Source organism: Marmota marmota, unplaced genomic scaffold (assembly GCF_001458135.2).
Source record: "Marmota marmota marmota unplaced genomic scaffold, marMar, whole genome shotgun sequence".
Taxonomy (NCBI): Eukaryota; Metazoa; Chordata; class Mammalia; order Rodentia; family Sciuridae; genus Marmota; species Marmota marmota.
Genome location: NW_025999924.1, coordinates 5,244,033 through 5,268,749, shown reverse-complemented (window position 1 = coordinate 5,268,749; position 24,717 = coordinate 5,244,033).

Sequence of the window (24,717 nt, the reverse complement as noted above, 5' to 3'; positions counted from 1 at the left end):
AAAAGATATGAGCTATACAACCAGGAGGGATGAATTGGCAGAGCACCGAGATTTTAAAACAAAGAAAATATTCTGTAAGATACTACGATGGTGGATACATGTCATTTTGTATTTGCTCAAACACATACAATATGTAACACCAAGAGCAAACCATGATGACATCTGCGAACTTTAGGTTGTTATGGTTTGTTAAGTAGGCTCATCAGTTCTAACAAATGTACCATTCTGATGGGGGTGCTTACAGTAGGGGGCTATCCATGTGTAGGTGCAGAGTGTACATGGGAAATCTCTGTACCTTCTTCTAATATTTCTGCAAGCCTAAAAATGATCTAAAAAGTAAAGTCTGTAATAAAAAACTAACAAATATCTATTCCCTTAAAGAAATATTGAGTATTCTTCTTAACTCTTTTTTTTTCAATAAGAAGCTTCTACCTAAACTCTCATTTAGAACACATATACTAAAATATAAAAAATAAACAAAAATGTTTTTTTATATTTTTCCTTTCCAATGATCACATTAATGATATGTTATTTTAAGTTGTAGTATCTGTCATGATATTATAGCCATTAGAGGCCTCAGACTTCTCTATCCATTCTCTCAGTTTATTATGGAAGAGAAAAGCATGAAACACAAAATTCAGCTGACCACAGTCAGGTTCCAAGGTCTGAAATTGTACTTGGAGAATGACCATAATTGGAATTGGAAACAGATTTAAGAGGGCAAATTAGAGCAGAGAGCCTGATTCAGTCTGGATGCCTTTGATAGTGTCTTACATATGAAAACTACTTCAACTCTGCAAATCAAGGCAATGCCAAAAAAGTTTGCATTGGCTCCTTTCTCAGGTGTTCTTTCTCTTGCTTTGTATGTTTTCTATCATTCTAAATCAAATCTTACGTTTCCATCTGATCCTTCAATCTTCTTCTGGAAAGGCAAGTGGCCCACAGGGCCTGGGACATGGCTGCAGTGTGGCTGGCAATTGATAGGGATCCAAAGTAATGCCAAAGTTGGGTCTGTTTGGAAAAATATTAGCGTGGGAAGTGAAGTGGGCAGGTGGCATTCACTAGGAGCCTTAACTGGTGGACAGAGGAAGAAACAAGTGGGATACAGATGGAGTGATTCTCAGTCTCCCTCTCTCAATGTTTCCTATTCTCTCTTCCTCCTAGTTTCTGTTCCCTGAGAACATCAACTTGTCTGCCTGTGGTCACCAGCTCCTCTGTGCCACACAGTTGAAAGGGCTTGATGGCCCTTTCAGCGTGTCCCTATTACTAACTACCTCCATATCTTTTTTAGTTCTCAATTCTGGAGAGTAGGATTTGATTGGCTGAGGGCATCTTTTCTCACTAGGCCAGTCTGTAGACGTATTGCTAAGTCTTTAGAAGAACACTGCTGATCCAATTGGCTTGATGAGTTGTGACCCAAGTTGAGGATTGGGTCACATGGTATGGATGTGGTTAGTCGTGCCATCGGGGCTGTGGGTAGACAATTTTCCTCAAGAGAAAGACTGTGGGTGGCGGGCCTCCTAAATCTAGTTGTGGCTCTAGATCACATAGTTATGAACCATGGAGGAACTCTTGTTTTCATTGCAAGACTTTTCCTTTCCCACCTTAATTCTTGTACTGAAATAAAGTGTGTAGGTTAAAAACTTTCACTTTATTTCCTAGAAAATGAAAAAGAGCCTTTCCTATATGCAAAGACCTTCAGATGTTGCTTACTCCACAAAATGAAATGTCAGGGGAAAAAAACCCCAACCAACTAAACAAATATCATTTATATTGTGTAGCATGAAAGTGCTAGTTGGAAGCTTAACAGCTTTCATCTATTTGGGTCTTCCTACTAACCTCTATTTTTCTCCTCTCAATCTGCAATGCTATGGGATTAGGATTCACAGAGGGAGACTTTTAAATGAGGCAGGAGGGGAAGAGGGTAACAGATATTTTTTTGAATTTCTGATCACTAGGAACCTGATTTTAGCAAATCAGTTTGATTTAGCAATCAGTTTGAGGAGCACTATGTTCTAATGGCGGCATAGGCTAGATAGGGTGGCTGCCATGCTTCTCAGACACACTCATTTTGCAGTTTGATAATGCTGCTGCCTGCTGCAGGTTTGCATAGAGGGAGGACTGGAAACCTGGTTCAACATGAAAGATTTGGTGTGTGTGTCAGGGGAGCATGAGCAGGCATTGGAGGCCTGGATATTTTATTGACGTACTAAAATACTGACACCGATTTCTACTGGCCATATGTGGGTTTCGTTTCTTCATTGTCGTATTTCAGATATGCCTCAGTTTTGTGTAAACAAATTTTCTTAGGCCATCACCATAGTAACATTAGTAACTGTGAATGCTTCTGTATTCTATTGAATGCTTCTGTAACTTATTAAATCTGTGTGCTTATGTTCCACATCTTTGATACCACACAAAAAAATAGATGAGTTGCTACTTTTCCCATTTTTCAAATTAGGAATCTAAGGACCGAAATGTCAAGCAGCTTGTCAATTTCCCATATGCAAGAGTGACGGGAGAAGAGGGCATTCCAGCTGGTCTATCTGAAACTAAAACTTGTGTCTCTGAGACATGCCATGCATCCTACGTGCTTTCTGGTGTGGGTGTGAATTTCAGGGTAGGCTTCTGGATGAGCAAGGAACGTTAACGTACCACACACCTTAAAAATTAAGTCCCCATCAAGTCACCCCTGCAAGGTGAATAGAAGCCTTCATTAGAAACTTCAGCCCATTGAGTTTGATTTTTTGTTGTTGTTGTTTTCTATAATGTCCCACAAACTGTCTTAGACAAAAAACCTCTGTCCTTTCTTTGTTCTTTTTTTTTTTTGAGAGAATTATTAAATATATTTTAAAATGACAGTATAATGAAATATTGCACAGCCATTAAAATTAGTTTATTTTATGAATGTTTCCTGGTATTACATACTTTGTCATAGAAAACTTGAAAATCAAAATATACAATGACAGGGCTGGGGTTGTCACTCAGTGGTAGAGTGCTTGCTTAGTATGTGTAAGATATTGGGTTCGATTCTCAGCACCACATATAAATAAATGAAGTCCATTGACAACTAAAAAAAATATTAAAATTATACAATGACATATTAAGAGTAAAGTTGTAACTACTGGTTTATAATAATCATTAACCTTTTCCTGAAATAAATATCTCTTAGAAAAGTATCAGGAACTTTTGGTTTTCATATACTAAATAACAAAAAACATTTTTTTTTCTTTTAGAAACAACTTTACAAGGATTATATATAAGTTTTTTAAGATGCATACACATATATGCACACAAAACTTAATAGAAAATGAAAACATAAATAAAAAACCTTTCTTTGTTCTTGCATAGCCCTCTCATACAGAGCTTACCTCACAACCAGCAAGATGGATATTTGTGCATCTTTTCTCCACTGTTGAAATGTGAGTTTTTAAGAGAAGATGCACTGGTCTTAAAATGTGTCCCAGGCAAATATCCTGTTTCTGCAGTTAGAAGGAATTACAGAGATGGATCAGTTAACAACTATGTTTAAGAAATGTTTGATCTGCAAAGGCAGGATTATTCTTTTACTAATGGGCCCTCATTTAGAGGAGGGTAGAGGAGGTATAGAAGGGGCATTATTTAATCTAACATAGTCCTGCAGAAAAATGTCCTCTCTAGTTATGTTTTTGTGAAATCTCATTTATTTTCCCTTTCTGCACCTGACAATTCTGGTTCACAAATTAATCACTCTCTGCTCACTATGTTGTTCTCTGAAGGGAACAATTGTAAAATAGCTCATCCACAATTTATAGACAGAACTTCCTATAATCCAAAAGGGATGAAAAATAAAAATAAGAAAGGGAAGAGAAAAAGGAAGGTAGTAGCAAGTGGGGAAAGGAAAGAGGGAGGGGAGAGGACAGGAGGAGGGTGAAAGAGAGGGCAAGGGAGGAAGACAGAGAAGAAAGATTGACCGTAGGTCTCTCAGATCAACTGATTCTACCTACTTTTTCTTCAAAAGTACCTTGCAGAGATTTCATATCTCCCCAGAGCACACGAGGATAGAAGCTCTAGGAGTCTATTTGATACCACTTCAGTGATGTCATATATGTGGGTAAAATGATGTAAATCTGTTCTTCCATAGCATTGGTCAACTAATTATTTCATGAGAGAAATAAGGAGTCTCAGTTTTTACAGGAAGACCCTGAATGTGGTGTGAGGAGGAGGAGGACGCTTTGGCTCTTTCTGAAGGAGGAATGGAAAAGGATTTCTTCCCCACTGGGCAATGGAGAACAGATTTCTTTTATGCTGGGATCTGGGCAGGGGAGCAGAAGACAGGGCAGGCATGATCCTCACTTAATTTTAAGAGTAAGGCATTAGGGGATTTAGTTTTTACAGGCCACATGTCATCCTTGATGTGTCTTCTTTGCCTTTTCAAAGTATGGTCAATCATTTCCCCTCTTTAAGATATCTATGATGCTATCACTAATGACCCTACGTTTTTAAGGTCATATTTGACCTCAAGCTACTCCAGAGTCTTTGGCATTTTCTCAGAAATTATCTCATACTTCTCCTTCCAAAGAGGGGATACTTGTGGGGTTTTTTTGGGGGGGAGGGGGGATTTCCATGGTGTGTGTGCCCACACATGCACACTTTCAAAATGGATGAATAGCCTTGGCAATGTATTGCATTATTGGCATTTTTTGGCATTTGTGACTTGAGTTTATTTATATCTGTGCATTTCTTTCTTTTTCTAAGGACTGATGCTGTATTATGGAAGAACTCAGCAGAAACAAATTTATTTCATTTAACTTCTTTAATGGGAACATTGCTGACTTAATAAAATAGTGAAAGAGCATCAGCCTAGAATAAAAAGACTGTTTGAGTTTTAGGCCTGTGACAAACTAGCTATTTGATCTTGAGAAGTCACTTTACCCAAATTTCAGTCTTTTTCTGAGATAATGAAGGTGTAGTAGACTCAGGGTTCCTCACAAATGCTAGGATTCAGTGATTCTGTGAACTCCACATTCTCCAGCATGGGTTGTAAATGGTAGAAGGTTGAAATATGATATAAGGTTATTTTTGTAAGATTAAATTTATGCTCCATTTTAGGGGTGTCTGTTTCTTGGGACTATGATAGAGAGGAATTTGGGGGACTAGCTTTTATTCACTGGAGCTGTCCCTTATTATCCATTAACTATTTAGAGTTCAGAGTTCTGTGGACTCTGAATTTATTAGTAAAGATATTTGATATAGAAATTATAGGTAAGTATGAAGTTATCTGAATAAACCAATGTATGTATGGAGAAAAAAAGTTGGGTGGGGAGAAAGAGAAAAGTAAGCATTAGTCTATCTGTGTAGATCAGGAGAAGGATGTAACTAAACACATGTTGAGCTTCAGGTGGGAGCTTAGATGGCATCTGGAGAAGAGATGTTTGCAATATAAGCTGTGGCCATCTGTCAAGATAGGGACTGAGAGAACAGAGTAGGTGGATGGGAATGAATATATAAGAAGACAATCCTTAGTCTGAGTGAAGGTCTAATAGGTGACATTGATATTTCAGAATTCTTGTAATCAATTTTTTAAAATAAACAAACCATATTGGAACCATACTGAGACTTTGAGCAAGTCACCCAAGACAGAGCTGCTCCACAGCCCACTTTAATCCCATTGATCATCTTGTCATTTGCTGATAAATCCAGAAATTTCTTAGACCAGTTTTGTGATGCCTGAGAAGGTGTAGTTTCTTCATCAACATCAAGGTAACAGAGAACCAGCCAAGAGCTTATTCTCCTTCCTTCAGGGTAATAGAGTTTGAGAAAGAGAAAATATATCTTAAAACCTTTTTATACAATGGAGATTATTTTTTTTTGTACCAGAAATTGAACTTAGGGACACTCAACCACTAAGCCACATCCCCAGCCCTATTTTTTTTATAATCTTTTTAAAGAAACAATAGTCTATGAATATGTTTCTTCAGATGTTTCCAAATATCCACATCAACTGATGGAGTTAAGAAAATTAATTAGAATTTTGAAATTTCAAAGAGAAATCAAAAACTGGATGTTAACTGTGTCAGAAATCATGAGATCTTTAGGCAAATAATCGCAGTCACTAGAAAGGAAAAATGATCTTTCATTTATGCAAAAAATTAAATGATGAACATCATTTGCAATGGAAAGACAGCTGCCCTAAACATTTAACTGATTCAGTGCAGAGATGTAAGGTGGATACTAATCTTTAGAGCATTTGCTTTTATTTCTCTACCATTTTCCCTAGTCTTAGCACAAGTGGATACATTTTTTTGTAATTGTTATGTATCTTACTAATATGGAACTGAAATATAAATTGACCATTTATATGTTACTGATAGAATTGGTCTACCAAATTTGCAAGTCGTAATATATAGCTCAATTCATCAAGACTCAAACATTCTACACTTAGCAGTGGAAGACAGGAACCATAAAGATAAGGAGAAAACAGAATGCTTGAAGTGTTTCATTTGGGGGTGAACTTTATGATTAGCTTGGACAGTAAAGTTGCCAAAGTAACATCTAAAGAAATTCAAAGTTATAATACTAAAAGCTACATTTGAATCCAAGCACTATACCAAGCATGTCATATATATATTATTATTTAGAGGAGGGGAAATTTTCATTATGAGGTGGAATTAGCAAAAGAAAACTGCGTGAGACAGAGATGTTTTGAGTTTTGAAGAAACCATAGGGTAGAGCTCCCTAGAGGTTTGAAGAGTAGCTTTCTGGATTGGGGTGAAAGATAATTTAAGACTTGCAAGGAAGAAGAAAGGAGTAGAGTATACGTGTCAAAGCAGACAATCCTGGTCTGGGACAGGCTGGGAAGGAGGAGTGGTGAGGTGGATACCTAAGGTGGGCACAAGTTATCAGCCTAAGGATTTACAATTAAGTCTAATTCAGAGTAATTCTGCAGCAAAAAATACTGTTTTTTAAATGATAGGACTTTTACTTGCCTTCTTTCTTTTGCTATAAATTGTTCATCATGAAAAGATGTGTGAGAAAACAGAATTACAAAACAAATTGCTTGTGAACATGTCAATCAAAAAAGGAAAAACAAGTGACATTCTGAAAACTTTAGTTATTACTTTGGGTTTTTTTTTTCCTTAACAATCAGCACAAAGGCTTCCATTTTCTTGTTTTCTCTCATAGCACTGTGCAATAGACCTTCATTTCCTTGGAGAGATTGTCAAACTTTTCAGTCACTCATTTTTTGTTCTATCTTATTCCTAGGAGGCTAGGAAAAACACTTTATTTGAAATGTTTATTTATTTATTTTCCCCTTTCTGGACAAGAGAGAGAATGGGGCCGGAAATGACTGAAAGACATTTTTAAGAAGAAAGGGGAGAAGATGCCCTGAAATGGAAAAATAGATATATTACATAACTGCTTATTGTGCTATAAAATAGCATCTTCTAGAGTGACAGTTATCCAAGTACTGGGCAGAAGACCTGTACTGGAGAGATAGAAAGGTTACTTCTCAAAAAACAAAACTTAACATATCATTGACACTTTATTTTGAAATATTTTTGTGAAGAACGTGCTGCCCCAAACCATTTTTTTTTAAACTTTGCCTTTTTAAGCTTCATACCTTTTTTCTTCAAGGCTGTTTAGTGTCTACTCATTTATTTACTTATTTATTTTTTGAATCATGAACACAGTATCCAGGTGACTGAGACCATTACGTTTCTTTTGTTTTTCCTAGATGAAATTAGTTCTGTAATCAATTTTGCAGGTTTAATCATAGAACTTCAAGGACATTGAATCTCCAAATCACCTTTATTTGGTTTTGAGAAATTTAATGTGTTTCTTGCTAATTTTTCTGCTTTGTCTTCCTCCCAGAGGGTGGATCTGGCCTCTTTTGTTTTCCATGTTTGTTCACTCTTTGGTAATAAATCTGATCATCTGTTGGACATTGTGTGTTTTTCTCCGTTTTAAAAAAGTAAAATACATTATGTTACTAAGAATCATTATAATACAATAAAAAAGAGGAGGAAAGGCAAAAGATTTTCATGTTGACATTTTCTGAGTAATTTTTAATAAATTTCAACTTGATTTAAGTCATTGGATTCTTTAAACCCTAGAGAATTGGCTTCTGAATTTGAATTATTTGCGTACTGTGTGTGCTGACCCACAAGTCTGCAATAAAAAATTTTAAAAACTAAAAAACCAATGTACTAAGAGACAGCATCTACGAATATAATTTCCCAATCATTTAGAAAATTAACTTTTAAATGGAAATGCCATTTCAAATTTATATACGCATCAAGTAGCATAAAATATTAATATTTTAGCTCTGTGCTTGTTTTAGTTTATAGACAACCTTCCATTTTCCTCCAGATTATTTACTTGGTTCTAAAGTTAAGCATATAAAATTTGAGGACAGATCCAGATTCTTTTTGGACAAATTCTGCATCCTGGAAAATATATGGACACTGAAAATAATGATTTCAAATCCTCAGACTTATAATGTTTTTATAGCTACTTTGTAATGACCTGGACTGAAAATTCTAAGAGTAGCATATACCATAAAATTAGTATTTTCTCTCCAATCAGTTTAATAGAATAATGAGCAGATGGGATATCATCAATAAAATAACAAAGTAACCAGGCTTCAGGGCACAATAGCTCTAAATTGTTTCAGGATGGGAAGGAAGCTCAGTGATAACATCATAAAAGCTTTCAGATAGCACATGGCTTGTTGCAGTGGAAATTTAATTATACCATATAGGTGTTTATATATACACCAGGTAGGTGTGTTTCACTGAAAAATAAGATAAAAAGTAACAAGATGTGTAGGTATATACAGAATTGAGGGCCCTCAGAATGCAGCATGCAGCACCAGGTTTTATATAATATCAAATGTAGCATCACTTGCAGTCCCCATTCCTAACAATTGCTTCGGCTAGCCTATTATTGATAGTTGAAGTGCAGTGCATTAATTCAGGTAGTTTGGAATATAGATAACAGAAAGCACAAGTCAACCTCGTGTAAATGTGTTATTCTACGTGGAAAGCCCAGTGGAAGGAGAGGCATTATGGTTGGTTGAGTCACAGGTTACCTGTGTGATTGAGACCAAGTTATCAATATCTTTTTGTCTTGCTTTTCTCAGTCTTCTCTGTCTCTTATTATTGAAGTGAGATTGCTATCTTTTGATATTCTTGCCTTTGGAATCCCTCACCATATGAATGGGAAAAACTACCTTACGGGTATGAGGAAACCCAGGCTGCATGGAGAGGCCACATGTAAGTGTTCTAACCCACAACCTCAGTTAAGCAGTAGTTGACAGCTAGCATCAGCAACTAGAACAAATGAGTCTTTGAGGCCCCAGCATAGTAAAGAAGAAAAAAAACCATCCCTACTATGCTATATTGAATTTCCAATCCACAGAAACTCTATTGATGATAGATAATTGTTGTTTTAGATCACGAAATTTTGACTTGATTTGTTATGCAACAATAGTTAATTATTACTATATGTTTCAATGTTTATATGTATCATTTATGCACATGTGTGTATATGTGTGTGTCCACATGTGAATGTAAGGGAATCCATCCGCCAGGATTGAATAATAACCTTTCTCTTCTGTCTAATTGAGCCAACTTGTTCTTCCTCCCACTTCTGGACTATCGGACTATTAAAGAAAGCCATACACTGGTTGGTCTAGAATAGTTGGGATTTCTTCTTTGAAGCTGGGAAAACATCCAGGAAAGACTATCCACTGCATGCAGATAGAAAATGATTCATATATGTTCAAAATCAAAGAGCGGGAATCACCCACACCAATCATAATATTTATCTCTGGATTGAAGGAAAGAGAGAGTAGAGTATGTTTGTCTGTATATAAACAATCTGACCTAAATATGATGAAATATTTGTTGAAATTATTCTGTTGAAATTATTGCATTAATACATAATAAAAATTTAATGACAAAACACCGTTGAGTAGTAAACATAAATCAATAATTATAATTTCTGTATAAAAGGCATTGCCAAGGAACTTATGCTGCAGTTATTAGGTGAAAAGTGAAAGTAAAGTGGGATTAAGTGGGAGGGGAGTCAGAGAAGGGAGAGAGCTCCAACATGGGACAACCAGAGAGACAATATTGGAGAGGCTGGCATTTGACCTGAGAGAATGAGGCAATTTGGAAATAAGGAGAATTATGGGAAAGAGACTCTAAGCAGAAGAACAATATAAGCAAGGGCATGGGAATAAGAAATGAATAGGCAACGTCTGAGAGTAACAGTGACAAATTAAAACTATTATGTTTTATAAGTGGGGCCTCGTAGTATAGGATGCATAGACTACTAGTGGAGCTAAATAACCAAATGAACTAAATAAATAAACTTGTGTAGCATTGACACAGAAAGAAATGAAGATATGAACAAATGATCAAACAAGCTAATCAATTAAAAACAGAGCAGGACACATAGAAACATAGACACATAGAACCCCCCCACACACACAGATGTATGGAAAGAGTATATGATAGAAGGCATTGCATTTCAGAGCGGGAAGAGAAAGACTATACACTCAGAGTGCTGGAACAGTTTTCTGGATATGGAGAAATTTACAATTAGTTTCCTATCTCTTACCACATGGAAAAATAAATTCCAGGTCGTTTAAAGACTACATATGACAGGCCAAACTGTGAAACTTGAAAAGAAACACAAGAGAGCCTCTGGATGATCCTTGGGCAGGAAAACATTTTTTAAAGAAGTCACAGAAACTAAATTATAAAAGAAAATGTTGGTAAACTAGATTCAAGTTATAAGCTTCTGTGCCACAGTAGACATCGCAGAGTAAACAGTGGACACCACGAAGTTCACTTTCAAGGTATAGATGGAAGAATTCATTGGAAAGCATAGAATTAGTTAAAAATTGGATTTTAGGATATACAAAGGACCTTTAAAGTCATTGTGGAAAAGACAGTCAACTTAAGTGTAAAATGAACAAATGCAAAAACAAACAAACAAACAAAAAAAAAACAAACCCCAAACCAAACCAAACCAAACAACAGCAACAACAACAACAAAAACAAAAACAAAAACCAGGCAGCTCATACAGGCATTAATTGAAATAGCCAAATAGTATTTGAAGAGACACTCACTCTCACTAATAAACAGATAAATGCAAATTAAAGTTACAAGTTTCTATTATAGTTTTACCATGTTGGAAAAAATGAAAATATTTGACAACTCCAAATGTTGGTGGAGATGTATGGCAAACAGAAACTTCAAAAACACATATGGACTGAAGCATGATTATTTAAAACACTCTGTATTGCCCTTTGCCCATTGTCCATAAAGATCAAGATATGCATTCCCTATCACTTCTGGCAATTCTACTTTTAAGTAGATTCCACTGAACTTATCTCATGCATGTACTTGAGAAGACTTGAAGAATATTCACTGTAGCATCATCACCTGTAAAAGTGGATGTGAATAAGGAGGTTAAAGAAGTAGATGAATAAATTATAATTAATTCATATAATATAATGAAATAGAGCCTGTAAGTTACGCACTAGATCTACATGTGTTGGATTTTATATATCTTGAAAGTATAATATTGGTTGAAAAAATATCATTTGCATGCTCAGGATTGTAACTCAGATAGTTGTAAATCTATCTCAAATAATACCATATATTGCTTATGTATACATATGTATTTGGTAAGACACCAAAAAAAAAAAAAAAAAACAACCAAAGAGCGGGAATCACCCACACCAATCATAATATTTATCTCTGGATTGAAGGAAAGAGAGAGTAGAGTATGTTTGTCTGTATATAAACAATCTGACCTAAATATGATGAAATATTAATATCCACTAAACTTGGATATTATATTTTTTGTTCACATTTATCTGTGTTTGAAATATTTTAAAGTGAAAATGCATTAAAAAGAAAAAAGGGAGTATTTTTGAGTATGCTTTTTGTCTTCTTCCCAAGTGACTAGTAAATGTACAGAGAAATTATTCCAGTACAGAGCACTACGACCACAAATTAAAAATAGTTCAAAATATACTATTGAGATGACTGGGAAGTAGAGTAAATCCTTGGGTACTGTAAAAACTGAATGAGCTGAACAGAGAGAATTGGCAAAACTGAACATAGGCTTTTCCTCTGGGACATCAATAGGCTACACAGTGAAGAGTTTGGGTCTTAATAAGCTACAGAGGACTTAAGAAGCAAAGATTGGACCCACAGAAAGTGCAAAGTTGTAAAAGACCCTTATATAAAGGTAGGGGTCCTAGCAGAAATAGGTGGTCCAGATAAGAACCTGCTCTACAGATAAAGTTAGTGAGGATTTTTGTCTATCACAGACTTCTCACAAGTTTACAATTAAAGGCAGAAATCAGATCTCCAAGGCTCAGTGTGACAGCTAAGAATGTATGCATACAGATGTGTGTACAATAAGCAACCGGAAAAGAACCGATGGTGTGCACTCCCCTAAAGGAAGACTTAGAAGAGGACAGACTGAAGACTTGAGTAGGGCAGAGAGTGGTATAAGAGATGAAAGGGCCAGGAGGCAGGCCACCTGCTCTCTGGTGTTTCAGGTGGTTGTCTCTAATTGTCAGGAGCCAGAGCAGAGGTGAAGTGCCAGCCTTCCCAATCAGAAGGGAAAAGACAGTGCCTCCCTTCCAACCTCACCTTAGACTTAATCTTCATTTTTTCCTCTATCTTCCTAAAATTTAGACTTATTATACTCTAGTTTAGACTCACTTCCTTCATGAAAGCTTCTCAAATGACTCTTCTTTGAATTCTATATTCTTTATCCCATTATTTAGAACATAATCATAGTCCATCTTTTTTTTTTTTAAAAAAAAAACTTCATCTCTACTTGATTTGTTTTTTTGTTTTGTCTTGTGGTTTTTTTTTGTTTGTTTTCTCATTTGTATTACAAGTTTTATTTTTTTTAACATCAGGCTACCTTTTAAAAATTATTTTAAAATTTATTTATTTATTCTAATTTGTTATGCATGGCAGCAGAATGCATTTCAATTCATGGTACACGTATAAAGCACAATTTTTAATGTCTCTGGTTGTACACAAAGTAGAGTCACATCATTTGTGTCTTCATACATGTACTTAGGGTCTTATGATGTCCATCTTATTCCATCATGTTTCCTACCCGCATGTCCCCTCCCTTCTCCTCCCTCCCCTTTGCCCTATCTAAGGTTCCTCCATTCCTTCCATGCTCGCCCCCATCTCCATTATGGATCAGCATCCACATATCAGAGGAAAGATTCGGCATTTGTTTTTTTTGGGATTGGCTTACTTCACATAGCACAGTATTCTTCAGCTCCATCCATTTACCTGAAAATGCTATGATTTTATTCTCTTTTAATGCTGAATCGTATTTCATTGTATGTATATATGCCACATTCTCTTTATCCATTCATCTACTGAAGGACATCTAGGTTGGTTCCACAATTTAGCCATTGTGAATTGTGCTCCTATAAACATTGATGTAACTGTGTCCCTGTAGTACACCGTTTTTAAGTCCTTTGGGTATAGATTGAGGAGTGGGATAGCTGGGTCAAATGGTGTTTCCATTCCAAGTTTTCCAAGGAATCTCCATACTGCTTTTCATATTGGTTGCACCTACAAGTTGTTTTGACATCATATATATCTCACACAAAATTTCTTGCTTAGTGTTAATAACAATTCTTATCAATTGTGAGGTGGGTTATAGGTTTAAACACAAATGGCAAATATAGGAAGAAGGCTTATCTTTAGAAGGTATAGTAATTTCTGATATTAATTCTGACTTTGAAATTAGGTATTAACTGCTCCCTTTAATCTCAGTTCATACCCACCATTCTGCCAACAGGGACCAAAATCTGTGGATGCTCAAATCCTGTATATAAAATGGTATGGTATATGCATATGACCTATGCACATCGTTTCATATACTTACATTACTTACACTTTATAATTCAATGCTTATGCTGTGTAAGTAGTAATGGTGCTGTATTGTTTAGGGAATAATGCCAAGAAAAGAAGTCTCAGGGCTGGGGTTGTGGCTCTATGGTAGAGTGCTCGCCTAGCACATGCAAGGTGCTGGGTTTGATCCTCAGCACCACACAAAAATAAAAAAATAGATAAAGACATTGTGTCCAACTACTATATATATATATTGCCATAAGTGTGTATATGTACATTCATTTCTTGAAGCTAGTATGATCATTAGTATTATTTGATCTAAGCTGTGTCAGTTGAGATTTTGGATTATGAAAATTGGAACCCAATTTGGTTAAGTAGAATAAGGTATTAATTGAAAAATTTAGGATGACTCAAAGAATTAATGAGGAGTTTTATAAATCTGTATCAGACCTGAACCACAGAAGGTAAAAACCAACCCAAGGACTGTGGTAATACCCTGTTTGTTAGGGGCTTTGTTAGCTACTTTGGATAGCACTGTGGCTGGGCTCTCACCAACACTATGGGCTTCTCAGTTCTGTGCAAACCACTGGAATACTTAAGTCATTGGTCCCCGGAACTTTTGCATCTCACCCTTAACATGAAATATCCTGACAGGATCTGGTTGGATGGCCAGAGATCAATTCTTTAGAAGTTAGGCAGCAGGTAATATTCCCCCCTTTGCTTTTACAGGGGGAGATGCTTCCCATCCATCTTGAAATTCTTTCCAAATTTGAAAAGTACTTAGATGCTGACAGACAAAATGACAAGTATCTATTGCACAGGAAGAAGGGAAATTAAAATGCAAATGCAAAATGACACTTCCAATCCATGATATATATTGAGCATTTTATAGTAACATTCTATTTGCAATATCAAGCACATTCAAGTGAAGGTGCGTTCCTATGTATTTATTCAATCAGAAACCAGGTTTGTAATTTTGTAGAGGTCCTGTTGATTTTGTCACCCCTGGATAGTTGCAATTTTGACTGAAAAACTACTTCCTAATTTTTCCTACATGCCTCTTATTTTTTTTTATGCCCCAAACTTATTGGGGAGGGGAATGTTGGTTCTATCAAGCCTAGGCTATTATGGCCATGCAGATTTCAGTATTTTAACAATCAAATAACAATAATAATAGAAATCTTCAAATAACATTTAAATGATTGTCTATCTCCAAACAACAGACTTGTTTTTGCTGCTGTTTAGAGTGTGACTTTGAGTAAGTCATCCACGACTCTGAATGTCTGTTCAAGAATGTGTAAAAGGAGGGACTCAAGAAACTCTAAAGTATTTTTTTATTGTAAGTTTGATAAATTGAGTAATTTGTTCTGTCCGTGAAAGATATGACATTTAGTCTTCTTAAGTGATCTATTAATCAAGTAAAACAATGATATCAGCTTATTTCCCCCTTTATCCAGGGAAATAAATTTCTTAGTGAAGACAAAGCCAATGATGTGGAATAGATGTTGGCCATCCATGGCCTCCCTGACCAAATCAGCCCTGCGTTATTGGCACACAGAAACATTGTTCATTTGCATGTTGCCTGTGGGTGCCTTGCACACAAAGGCAGGGTTGAGTGGTTGTAATGGAGATAGGGCTGGCAGATGAAATATAGGATCCCAGTTAAATCTAAGTTTCAGGTAAACAACGAATGTGCATGGTGCATACTTATTCTTAAAAAAATCATCCACTATTTATTTAAAGTTGATATTAAACTGTCTTCTGTTTTTCTTTGATAAATCTAGCAACTCTAGGCATAAACTCTAGGCACAAAACCTAAAATATTTATCACCTGGCCCCCTCTAGCCAGATAGTTGCCAACATGGAGGGAAGATTTCTGAACTGGTATGAAAAAAATCTCTGAGTTTTAGGCCTGGGTAATTACTAATTTGTTTTGTAATCCTGAATTAGATTAATTTTTATATGTACCAGTGAATTTAATAGTACTCACCTGCTGCCCTGGATTGTATGGGGCTAGCTGGCATACTGAGGGTGGGAAGCTGGTAGACATGCACAGGTGGAGTGGAGACAGGGTTTGGTCTGCTGTCAGTACCATCCCGGGGGTTCCTTGTTTATACTCTGCTCCCACTGATCCCTATTGTTTCTAGTCTTTATTTCTGGGTGCAGAGCCAGGAAGAAATACTAGCACAAAATTTGGTGTGGCTAAAAGGAAAGGTCATAGCCAGACATTATTCGCAAAACTGATTTGACTAAATAGATATTGAAAGCAATTTCAAAAAAATACCTTTCTCTTTTCATTGCTATGGCTCCATTTATTCCGAGGATTAGGAATCAATGTAACTTTTTTTCTCTCTTGAAGAGACTGTCATTTAGGTGTCATATAAGAGTGATCGATCCCATTTTCCATTTTGACAGCTCTAGCTGAGATGTTTCCAGCTAGAAATTTGCTTCTGTGCAGAGACAGAATAAAACAACGTGAAGAACAAAAAAGGGAAGGAAACAGTGCTACTCCTGTGCTATTTAGAGAATTTTTCTAGTCTACCTAGGGACCTGCTGTAAAAGATTGGACTAAGTGCTTGCCAAATTACTGCTGCGTTACACACTAAAAAACTGTGACTGAGTTTCATTTTCAAAATCTATCCTAATGGGAACTTTACCCCAGGCAGAGTTGAGTATTATCTTTTGTGCTTCTGTAACACTTTAAACATAGTGCTATTGTGACCTAAGAATTTATTGTGCATTTGTTTTCTCAGTGGGTGGTGATTATCTTGATGTCAAAAGTTTTTAATCATCTTCATATTCCAAGGGCATAACTTTGTGTTGGTAGACTCTAGATAAATGGTGATTGAATAAATTCAATAAATACAAAACTGATGGAAATATTTTCTTGTCCTGTAATTCTATTCTGCTTTACCTCAGTTCATCTTTTCTGAAGTAATTTTTTTGGTGACTTGATTATAATTTGTTGTGAGGTGTTTGCTTGGAATTGTAATCAGACTTCTGTTGCTCATAACTCTTTTCTCTGCATCTTTGGCCATTTAATCTACCAACATGAATTCCATTCTTGTGTCAATGTGAATAATTCTAAATTGGGAACCTGTAAACTCTACCTCCTTTTCAAATTCCAGTCCTAGATATCTCCACCTGGATGTTCTACCAGCCTGGTCTACTGCAATATTCTACCAGCATCTGCAAGTATACTAAATAATCAGGTGGACTGCAACAGGTGGAAGATGGATTGCTAATTCTAGCTTTTGTACTTCCTAGACAGGTAAATTCAACTTCTTCAACCTAAAATGAGGCAGTAGCTACAATGATGCTTTTAAAAAAAATATTCTAATTTGTTATATATGACAGCAGAATGTGACTCAATTCATATTATACAGGTTGTAAAAATGTAGAACTTAAAGGAAATGGCATTGTGATTCTCCTAGGAAGTTCTCATACACAGTAAAATGGAGGCTTTGTTTAGAAGGAAATGTGTTTGGGTTTTGCCATTATAGTTCCATTGTAATGAAACAGACCCATGGTACCCTGGGAGTGCAATGGAAGCCAATGAAAACCATGCAGTCACCTTCTGGGAGTGACTTATGTTACTATTTGGGTTAATTTTTAAGAAAATCCTATGTCAACATTTTCTGTGTTGCTCACTGTGCCTTACTAAGCTGTCTCATCTGGAATAGTCAGCTTTATTTATGTCAGAACATTCTGCTCTTCACTACAGTTCCCAATAGCTCAGGTGCCAAGGCCAAAAGATAATAGAATGTGAGCACAGGGCTCACTTGGCAAAGAATGCATGCTATCAGAGCTGGGACCTGAGGTTACACTGTCTTTAAGTCAAGCTGGGTGGTCTGACCTGTATAGAACTTGGCATCACAGCATGCAAAGTTATTGACTTTCTGGAGTCATTACTAGGAATATGAGACTATGTTTTGATATCAAATACATCAAAATGTACCATTTGTTTTTAATGTAAAAATGTTAAGTCTATTTCCTGATTTTGTTGTTTTATTTAAAGAAATGAAATGGAACCTTTGTTCACAGGGTTAACTTTGATTTTCAAAGCATGATTCCTGCCCATTTCATATCTGGTCTTTATTATCAGGCCAAACCACCCACACACTGTGTGAGTCCACAACCTCATGAAGGCAGGTCAGAGACACACTGGTGTTTATCAGATTATAATCCCAGGAGGTTTGTAACTCCACTTATCTCTCTCTTCTTGAATAGTTTCCACTCTGTTTCTCATAACACCCCACTCCAAATTTTTGGCTATTGACTTAAATTTGAAAACCGATCTGGCTTCAGTGTTATTCTACACATGTAGATTTGAGGCATCTGTGAGATTACAAGTGGGGTACCTGTTGGAAATTGGAAGCATATGATTGAAGTTCAGGGAGGAGACCTGAGCTGCAAATATGAAATTGCATTTCATCAGCATTAGATAGTTACTGAGGTCATTGAAAGTGGATGAGATAATCTAGGACAGGTATAAAATGAGAAAGACATCTGGAAAAACTTTGACAAAGAATGGGTTGAGCATGAGAAGATGGAGAGTCATCCCAATTTACATTCTGAATATGGAGGTTTAGGTTTATCATGTAAATAAAGGTGTGGTTCTCTATCAGGGATGAATTTTCTCTACATGGAAATTTGTTGAGGCCTGAGACATTTTTAATTTTCACTGTTGTGTGTATAGGTGCAGCTGTTGACCTCTGGTGAGCAGAAACCAGGGCTGCTGCTAAACCTCTTACAATGCATAGGACGGGACCCATGGAAAAGAATCATCTGGCCCCAAATGCTAATAGTGAGAAGGTTGTGAAACTGTTGTGTGAAGAGATGCTACTGAAAGATTTTTAAGCTATAAAAAAGCATCCCCCTGGGCTGGGGATGTGGCTCAAGCGGTAGTGCGCTCGCCTGGCATGCGGGGGGCCCTGGTTCGATCCTCCTCAGCACCATATACAAACAAAGATGTTGTATCTGCCAAAAACTAAAAAATAAATATTAAAATTCTCTCTCTCTCTAAAAATGTTAAAAAAAGCATTCCCTGATTTGTATTTTAAAAAGCACTCTGTTGTAAGGAAAGTAGATTGGTGCAGAGGAAGGGAGAAAAGTAGCAACCAGGTAGGGTACTATTGCATAGTCCCAGGCAGGAGCTATTAGTGACTTTGAGTTAACGTGATAGAAGTGAAGGTAAAAAGAAGCAGATATAACTGAAACATATTTTGGAGGTGGAAATGTCAAGACCTTTCAGTGACTAATGTGCATTAGGCTGGACTCTCATATTTCCATCTTGAGACTCAATGGGTCTGCTTATCAATGAGATAAAGAAAATGGGCAGCAAGTGAGTTTGGGGGTTGAATTAAGAGTCCACTTTTTAATCTGTTAAGTTTGAAATCTTGTGTGGATTTCAAATGTGCAGCCAATTAGATATATATGAGTTGGAAAGTCAGAATAATTAGAATGTGGCTCCATAAAGCCATAATTCTATGTTGTGAAAAAATATAACATGTTTAAGAGACAAGAACCTTGAGTAAGAGGTGGTTGCTCCTACTTCCACATACTTGTATAAACCTGGATAATTCACTTCTACTCTCTGAAAATACCAGTTCTTGTATGTGTGAAAGAAAGGCATTAAACTAGATGGTTTCAAACAATTCATCACCAATAATTACCTCTATTAATTTTCTCTCTTTAACCTCATGTTTTGCATTTTTAATCATCCTAATGTATTGTATTCGTTAAGAAATAAAATATTAATTTCATCTTTGTCATCAATGTTTTTCCACTATAATAGTGGTCCAGGTTTGAAAATCTTGATAATTATGGTATATTGTCTATGATGGTATAGGATCATTTCTTAGTACTGCTGACTACCACTGATCATTGACTTCTGTTCTTGGGCTCTTTTTAAATTCAGCATAATTATATACATGATGAGTTCAGTTTGGGTCTTGAGATCTCTTGGTATAAAACTATGTTTCGGAGTATAAACAGCTATCATATATAACTAGTTAAAGCTTCTGGTCATTGATAGATAACAAGCAAAGCATTACTGTACTACATAGTACTATACGAATTTGGTAAAATTTAAAGCAAAGATGAAGATTTTTACATTTTAGTCAATCTGACATACTTATTATAACATTAAAAAGGCTCCTGATCATTGTTACTATATTCATTGGCTCAAGATTGAAAACTATTAGACTTGATAATGTCAGCCTTAACACACTTTGATCCTGGTTCCTGCTCATGAGACATCAATGTAAAATATAGCAGCCTAACCCACAATATCCAAGTTATGGAACCAGCCTAGGTGCCCATAAATAGACAAATGGATAAAGAAAATGTGGTATACATACACAATGGAGTTTTACTCAATCATAAAGAAGAATGAAATTATGTCATTTGCCAAGAAGTGGATGGAATTGGAGAACCTCATGCTAAGTGAAATAAACCAGACTCAGAAAATCAATGGTTAATGTTTTCTCTCATATACAGAAGCTAGAGAGAAAAAAGGAATAAGAAATATGGTATCTTGAGAAAATAGAAGATCAGTAGAGTAGAAAAGAGAGACCATGGAGAGGGGAGGGAAAGGGGAAGAACTGGGTAATGAAGTTGACCAAATTATACTAGATGAATGTATGACTATACCATGTGCATTCCAACTTTATATTTAACTATGATGCATCAATTAAAAATAAATAGAAGGAATACAAATAAGAGATTAGGAAGGGAATCTGGGCGAGGAAGGAGGTGAGGAGAGGAATTACTGGGGATTGAAAGGGAGAACACTATGCTATATGTGTTTATGAATATGTCAAAATCCACCCCACTATTTATTATACATAACTAGCACACTAAACACCTTAAAAAATGTTGCTGCTGCACATTTACTTTTGCTACTAGGTATTAACTTTCAGTATTGCAACTCTGGTAGTGGGACTTTATAATTTTGGGATAGTTTGTCAATATTTTTTAAGTCAAGGTATATGAAATAAAGTTATATAAACTTCTTTTGAAAAGAATTATAAAAAATATATGTTATATATCAAACAGGTATGGAAGAGGTAATGGCAGAGGGAGGCAAGAGAGTTTTAGGAGTATGATCTAGAAATAGTCATTGCTTGGGGAAGAGACAGGTACTGGCAAGATAGCAAGGAATCATAGACCTTGCTTTTGTGAGGAGAGGAAATCCGGATAGGTAGAAGGATAGTAACTGATAACAGGCAAGCAGGTAGCATAAAGAATTTCTCAAGCAATGTGTTAGAACATCAGTAGGTAGATCTTTGAAGTTTCAGGTAAATGTATTCATTCAAGGTAATTGGGTTGCAGTTACCAGGATCAGGAGTAACTGACTTCTAAGAAGTTATCAGCATTGGGGGTTAGGCTCTGTCAAATAAGCTTGGAAACAAGTATACCAGGTGACACAGCCTGAGGAGAATGTACCACTTATTAGAATGAGGGATCAAGGTCGAAGCTAGCAGAGGAATGAATGTCATGCTGCCAAATCCCTGAGTGTTAACAGCAAGTGATAGAAATCTGGTACAATATAGTTCAAGAAAAATGGAAATTGTAGGACCATATAATTTGGAGGTCTAGGGATGGTGTTGTAGTTTTAATGTCCATTCAACCTAATTCCTCTGTGTGAGGCTGGATCTAATGACTCCCTCTTAATGAACAAAATGCAGAGGAAGTACAGTGTGTGACTTTGGAGATCATGTCATAAAAGGCACAGAGGCTTCTTCTTGCCTGCTTTGTCTTATACCAGTCACTTTGGGAGAGTCCTGTGGCAATGAACTGAGTCCTTCTTCCAATAGCCATCTTGCAAAGAGATCCTCTAGCCCCAGACAAACTATAGCCCTGACCCATAACTTGGCCATGCTGCATGAGAGTCTGAACTAGAGTCACCCTGCTTAGTTAGCCACCAAGGTTCCAGATTCTAGAAACTATGGAAAATAATGCATTGTTGTTTTAAGTTGGCTAAGTTTTGGAGTAATTTCTTATGCAGCAATACTTATTTAATAAAGTAGTATACAGTTTCAGGCATGGAGTGATCCTGGGACTCAAATGCAAGTCAATGGAACATGCCATTCTGTGTTTTGCTCTGCTTTCCTAATGATAGTCCTCAAGCCAGTTCTTATGTGTATGGCAGAAGAGATGGCTGCAGGAAATCGTAAATTCACATCCTATGACTCATGATTTAGGACACAGGTGGTTTTTCCAAGGGTCCATGCATAACATCTTAAGAGGGAATTCTTATCTGACTTTATTGAGTCAGGTACATACCACATGCCCATTCTGTCCAGGGAGCTATCATAGAAGGGTTACTTCAGTCGGATCCTGTGCTTATCCTTATGGACATATGTGGGGCTGCATTGTTACCAGCTTTTGTTGTTACCAGTCCCAACCAAATGTACTGTGAGAGACCTAATGTCCTCATCCTTCTAGCTGCTAGAAGATGTTGCTGCTAGAAGAAGGGTTAGGGATGCTGATGAGGAGAAAAATAAAAGATGTCTAGCACAGGTGGGATCAAGTGTAATATACAAAGAGATTCTGATTTTGTTCATCTGCAGCTACCCATTTAGAGGAATGTATCACTTTAAATAACTGACACATTAAAAATTCTCAATATCAGTTTTTTAATGTTTTTATTAGTGCATATAGCTATACATAGTAGTGGAGTTCATTTTGACATAATCACACATGCATGGAATATATAATTGGTTCTATTTTGGTCCCTAAAATCATGATCAAGATAAGGATGCTCTAAAATCATGATCAAGATAAGGATGCTTGTTTAAAGAAAAAAAAAAAAGATAAGGATGCTCTCTTTCACCATTCTTATTCAACATAGTTCTTAATACTCTAGCCAGAACAGTTAGGCAAAAGAAGGAAATTAAAGGGATGCAAATAGGAAAAGAAGAAATCAAAATATATTTGTTTTCAGATGTCAGATGTCAAGATGCTATATCTAGGAGAACTAAAAAACTCCATCAGAAGACGTCTAGAGCTGATAAAGAAATTCAACAAAGTAGAAGGATATAATATCAACATAGAAAAATCAATACTTTCCTATACTTCAATAATGAACCTGCTGAGAAGGAAATTATTCCATTCACAATAACCTCAGAAAAATAAAATACTTGGGAATAAATCTAATCAAGGAGGTGGAAGATCTGTACAATGAAAACAATAGAAAACTAAGAAAGAAATTGAAGAACACCTTAGAAGATGGAATTATCTCCTATGTTCTTGGACAGGCAGAATTAATAATTTCCAAATGGTCATACAACCAAACGTATTACACAGATTCCATGTAATCCCTACTAAATACCAATTACATTCTTTACAGAACTTGAAAAAATCTAAAATTCATTTAAAGAATAAAAGACCTAGCATAGCCAAGGCAATATTGAAAAAGATGAGAAATGCTGGAGGCATCACAATACCTGATCTCAAATTATACTACAGAGCTATAGTAAAATAAACAACTAGCATGCTTTTGGCATCAAAACAAACATAAAGACCAGTGGAACAGAATAGATAACAGAGACAAATCCACATAAATACAGGCATCTGATACTTGACAAGGGTGCCAAAACCATATGTTGGAGAAAAGATAGCCTTTTTTTTAACAAATGGCGCTGGGCAAACAGGATACCCATATATAGAATAACCAAGATCAACTTTTAAAACATAGCAATGCCACTGCTATTATCTAACAACTTGCCTATCCCACTGAAGCTCAAGAACCAAACAGTAAGTAGACATAAATAGAATGGGTTTTATCAATAGATAATACTCTCTGATCTTCTTTCCGAGGACTGTGTTTTTTTTCTTTTTCTTTTTTTTAATCCACTATCCCTAGAATCTGACTAGCTAACTCAGAATAAGGCAGCCTGAGAACTCACCACACCCATAGCTAATGATTCAGAGAAACAGATGCCAATGACTCCTTATGCATGGTTAATAACAATGATGATGGATAAAATCTGTTGATCATTTATCTTTACGCTTCAGGCCCTGTTCTTAGTGCTTGGATCAGTCAGGGTTCAACCAGACAAGTGTAATTAGTAGGAGAATATAAATATAAAATACAAAGATAATTTCAATTAATTGATTGACATGATTGCAGGGTCTGACTAAGCAAGCACAGAGACTATACAGCTGGTGATCAGGAGGGGAATATTCTAACTTGAGCAGGTTGGAACGCACAGCACAGACCCACGCTGTTGTGCACAGGCCAAAGTCTCTCTCTCTTCCCAAGGGAAACCCGAGTTTCCTTTTAAGGTCTTGCAATTGATCAAGTCCTCCTACCTAGGACAATTTTCTTTCCAACTGATAATTCAGTACTGAACTGGATAATTTCTCTAACTAGTCAATTGATCAAGAACTTTAATTATATCACAAAATTCCTTCACAGAAGCACCTAGATGAGTGTTTCATTGAATAACTGGGTGCTATAGTTCAGCCTAACCAAGTTGACACATCAAAAAGCCATCATGCTTTAAGTAAATTATTCTCCTTTACTCCTTGCAATGATATTTCCAATTTGTAAATGCATAAATAGGAACCCAGAAATGTTTGGTAACTTGCCTAAAGGGCCATGATAAATGGCTGTGCTAATCAGCTTTGTGTTGTTGTGACAAATACCTGAGAAAAACAACTTACAAGAGAAAAGATTTGCTTTGGCTCACAGTTTCAGAGGTTTAGTTCTGGGTCAGCTGACTCCATTGCTTTGAGCATGAGGTGAGACTTCTAGAACATAAGGCAGAAGGGCATGACAGAGGAAAGGCGCCTAGCTCATGGCAGGAA